Genomic DNA, 5190 nt, shown 5'->3' with positions numbered 1-5190 from the left:
AATTTTATAATTTATTGTGCCAGAAGCTTGGCTGGTTTTAATTTTTTAAAACAGATATTGGTATCATAACAATAACAAAGGCATTTTTGTATTCACAGTATCCTTGTGGACAAAAAATTTTAATATTATTTGCTATGACATTTTTTTTTAAATTTTATTTATTTATTTGACAGAGAGAGAGAGAGATCACAAGTAGGCAGAGAGGCAGGCAGAGAGAGGAGGAAGCAGGCTCACTGCTGAGCAGAGAGCCCAATGCGGGGCTCGATCCCAGGACCCTGAGATCATGACCTGAGCCGAAGGCAGAGGCTTAACCCACTGAGCCACCCAGGTGCCCCTGCTTTGACATTTTTAAACTTTCAGAGTCTTCTCAATGTGAGAAAAATCTCTGCACACGTTTCGCTGCCTTCTTCGTTTTAAAATTTTTAAAAGATTTTATTTATTTGAGAGAGAGAATAGAGTGAGAGTGAAAGAGAGCACAAGCTGGGGAGAGGGCCAGAGGAAGAGGGAGAATCAGACTCCTCACTGACTGGGGAGCTGACATGGGGCTTGACCCCAGGATCCTGCGATCATGACCTGAGCCAAACTGCTGCTTTCTTCTGAAGCACAATCTTGATGACTGGTCCTTGCAGTCCCTAGTAATATGTCCTGTCTTCTTCTTCTTCACACAGTATACATTATATTCTTATGCAATATGCAGTATTATATTAAGAGCCATTAGTTCTTAAACAACATTACCAAATAACTATATGAATCAATCTCGAATGCTGCAAAAGTAACAATCTTCACAGGGCACTTTTCCTCATGGAATCCGAAGCTATTCCTTTTGGATATTTTTTCTACTTCGATGTGAAATAGATTGTTAATGTTTCATTAGTGGTTTCTTTTTTTTTTTAATTTTTTAAAAGATTTTATTTACTTATTTGAGTAGACAGAGATCACAAATAGGCAGAGAGGCAGGCAGAAGGAGAGGAAGGGAAGCAGGCTCCCTGCTGAGCAGAGAGCCCGATGTGGGGCTCCATCCCAGGACCCTGGTATCATGACCTGAGCCGAAGGCAGAGACTTTAACCCACCGAGCCATCCAGGCACCCCGACATTAGTGGTTTCTTGATGTGGCTTTTTTACCACATAAAAAAGAAAAAAGAAAAAAAATGGCTTTGATTTCTTGCATAGATCAAAATTTTCATTTGAGACATTTCTGGAAGTCTGCATAGTTCAGGGACGTTTCAGATGACAAAGATGAAGTCTCTGAATGAGGCTATAATACGTAAGCATTTTGCATCCTTAGCTACACTACTACTGTATCTTAAAACCAAAAGTAAAATGATTTTCCGATTCTCACAATCTACTTAATTCTTGTTTTAAAAGCTGAATGTTTCTATTTATAATTTCTGTTTTGGGTGATGATTCTGACCACCACCTTTATGATGTTTGAAGTCCCGGTAAACCAATCATCACATGTTTTTCTAATTTCCTTCTAAATAGTGACTGTGGAAGCAACAAGTCCACCCAGTAGCCCATCGAGATATAGTTTCCTTCCTGAAAGCTCTTGATGAACACAGGAAAGCTCCTATCATCACCAGATAAGCTACGAGTTCACCTGTATTTCTCATTCTTTGGAAAGTTAAAGCTATATTCAGTCTCAAATTCGTGTTGAGCTAAATTTGTGCCTTTGTCTCACCGGTCAGAGAAACCTCAGGGGAAAATACCCACTATATTTTGATGATGGGCTTCCTGCTCCTGAAGAATCACTGGAATTAATGAAATCTGTTGGATTCTCACGGGGTAATTGTTCAGACAAGTGGTGGACACAAGACAGTTCCTTTTCTCTGCCTTGTCATAGCCCCCACTTCTAGGTAACTGTTTTCTGTGACAAGGATTTGGAAAAGGATGAACTTTTATTTTTCTTCCACAGATCACCTTATGTGGTTTATCTGGGCATTGTGTAGCTTTCCTAACTGTTCTATTTATGTAAACAGCCAACTATTTTGGAGATCTCTTAACCTTCATTGTGTTCTTAGTAGAGAGATTAGACATTGCTTTTGGTTTTATTTTGTTTGTTTGTAACATCAATGGAGTGATCCTCAGTACTAGTACAAAAGTTCTGTTTTTTAACATTATGGGCTCAGATGCCATAATTTCTTAAGAACTAGCTTCTTAGCCCAGCCTGGGAGTTGATGAACAGCGCCCAACCTCCTAGAGCAACCCTTTGCTCCCTGCCAGGTCCCACTCCGGGGCAGCGAGCTGCAGGCAGGGGCAGCCAGGGACTCAGCCAGACCCCTAGGCTGGCCCCGCCCCACTCTGCTGACCCCACCCTTCTCAGGTCATAAACATCTATCTGATGGAAGGGGAAGAGCTAAAGCAAATGAATATTTCAAGAATATACTGCCAATTTCCTGCCCATAAAAGTTGCACCAATTTACCTTTTATCAGCAGGTGCTAAAAAGAAAGATATGAGAACCTTTGTAACTTCCTCATGCCTGTTATTCTTACTTGCTGTTTCAGCGATTAACAGTAAAACCCGTAAAAGGCAAGAAGGTCTGTGAAAGATGTCAGGGAACCACAGAGGGGACATTGAGAAGTTGGCCCGAGTTCCCAGGCTGTAATGACAGCAGGAAACTGATACGTTAAAAGCTTTAAAAAAGTACTCAGGGATAAAAGATAGGTAGATGGGGGAAGGGCACGGATGGAGGTTTTCACTCCTGAGCTACACAGAAGCGACGGTAGCTCCACTTCCCTTGCCCTGATGTCTGAGTATAGTGCTGGGCACTCAGCGGGGCTCGCTGACATGAGACTGGGGGAGAATCTCAAAGTGGATTTAAAAGTGGCCGCCAGCAAGAGGAAGGGACGGGGGACAGAGAATACTGGGGTCTGGTCCACTCCTGGCTTAACTAGGAGCAAGTGTCAGGTAGAAGAGACCTAAATGCCTTCAGATAACTGGCTCCCAAAAATCTTGGTTTCATTCTCAACAAAGAGTAGAAAGGAGGGGATCATTCAGGCTTTTTGGACCACGGAACCTAATCAACTTTCCATCAAGCCACCAGCAAGCTTTCTTTCCCACAGCACCCATTTAATGCCTCACCCTTGGGCTGGGCCCTGCAGGGTTGCAGATGAGGTGCAAACTGGATGTGCTTAGGAGGGGCCAGACCAGCGGGCCCAGGAAAGCACTATGATCCACACAAGACTGTGGAATGTCAGACTGTCCCCCGGGTGCGAGATGGTGCAGTGGAGCCCTGAGAACAGGAGACAGATGGACAGGATGGGGACTTCATTGGGGAAGCGAGGCTGGAGCCTAGGAGATCCCGGAGTGGCCACCCCTTACCCTTGCTTCTGCGAGGTGTGAAGAGCAGAGCTGACCCTGCTGAGAGGAAGGAAAGCATTGCTTGCCACTTTCTAAGCCTCTGCCTCTCCCAGCAGCCGCCAGCTCCTCACATCAATGCTCAAGGGCCACTGGTGAGAAGCAAGGGCAGAAAGGAGCGAAGAGGGGGGACGGGGACAAACCCAGCTCCAGCTCCAGCTCCTTCAACCAGGCTGACTTTTGCAGCTGGCTCTCGAGCTACAGAAATGGATCTTCAGGTTCACTTGCCCCCTGGCAGGGAGGGGCTGGGGATGCATCCAAGTACGGCTCCTGAGAGTCCCTAGGATCATATAAAAACCCCAAGCTCAGCTCTGCTGCAAGGGTCTGTCAACATCCTCCTAACTGGATATGCGAAGTGCTGACATATTTAGCCTGCTTAATCACCGCCCCACCCCGCAGAGGAAAACTGATTTCAGGCACTTGAGGACAGAGAAATAGCAATGACCTTTCTGCAGGACTGATGATAACTCGCTCCTTATAAGGAGCAGACAAGAACCCCACGCTCATGGCTTAGGAATGTGTGTCTCCGTGTGTGTTCTAACCTTACCTGGCAATGGGCCTCCACACCTGAGCTCAGCGTTTCCAGGACAGCAGAATGGAGTGGGCTTCTCCTCTCCCTAAACCGAGAGAGTATTGATTGCTGTAGGTAACCCTAACCGTAAAGTTTCCCAAACAGCACTATAATTGGATTAAATTTAACCAATGAGCTGTTAAAAGGAAAAAAAAAAATGTTTTCTATTGTTTGAAAAACAACAGCTATATAAAGTCCTGCTTTACAATGGATCATTATATAACCCTAAAAAAAAAAAGGGTCAAAATTCACAGTGATCCAAAGCCAAACGTGCCTCTGGGAGCTAACAGTAACAAGCCCTCAGTAATCTTAACTATTCTTTACTTACAGTGCCTCCCCTGCATCAGACACTTCACTTATGATCTGTTCATTCCTACATTAACCCAGTAATCATGCCCATTTTACAGAGAAGGCTATTGAAGTTCAAGGAGAGGTTTAATCATTTGCCTGAGTTCACCTGGCTCGCAAGTGGAAACCAGAGATTTCAACCCAAGTATTTCTGACTCCAAAGCCAGCAGCATTCTTTCAGTGGGAGCCACAAACCCCTGCATGACTTCCCTAGTGTCCCTTCTGAGTTGTGCAGGGTGAAAAATGAAGATGGCCACTCATACTTGTCCTGTTCTTCATGACGACTTCCAACTTTGAAGAATAAAGGAATGTTGGACTTCCTCCAAAACCGTTTTTCCTTCCAATATTGGGTTGCTCGGAAAAACACGGAACCAGAAAGACAAATCCCTGAGTGCTCTCTCTGCTCAGCGTTGAAGGAACCCACCCAGCGGGGCAGCCTGAGGTCTTCTTATGAAATGCTTCATGGCTGAACTGCCCTGTCCCTATCCTCTGGCTGCTATACCACCCACACAGGCTGCATGCCTCTGGCTCCCGGAGCTAGTCAGCTGGGTCAGACATACCCCCATATTCCGTGCGCCTGCCCAGACATTCCGACACCTCGACCCATTCTTCACTCAAACATATATTCATTATTCATGCAAACAAATATTTCATACCTCATTATATGTGCAAGCACAGTCTTAAGGTGTTGGTGGGTAAGACAGAGATGGTCACTGCCCTCTGGGAGCTGACATTCAAGAATGTGGAATAAATAACCAACTAGTTAATTGCTTGACTACAATGATGTAAGTCCCGCGAGGATTGCTAAGTCGTTAGGAGAGTGCAGAAGAGGGGGAGGGAGGGAGGTCGCGCTAGGACTGAGGAATTCAGAGAAGGTCTCCCCAGAAAGAAGACAAGATGGCTGGATGTACAGAAA

The 5190-nt window shown here is 45.0% G+C and overlaps 1 pseudogene; it reads right to left on the bottom strand.

Annotated features, from left to right (window-relative positions):
- Positions 1-1293: 1293 nt before the first annotated feature.
- Positions 1294-4553, bottom strand: LOC125097355 (KATNB1-like protein 1; annotated as a pseudogene).
- Positions 4554-5190: the final 637 nt, after the last annotated feature.

This window comes from Lutra lutra, chromosome 4, assembly GCF_902655055.1.
Source record: "Lutra lutra chromosome 4, mLutLut1.2, whole genome shotgun sequence".
NCBI lineage: Eukaryota > Metazoa > Chordata > Mammalia > Carnivora > Mustelidae > Lutra > Lutra lutra.
The sequence above is the reverse complement of the archived record's forward strand: the minus strand, read 5'-3'. Positions and strand labels throughout refer to the sequence as shown.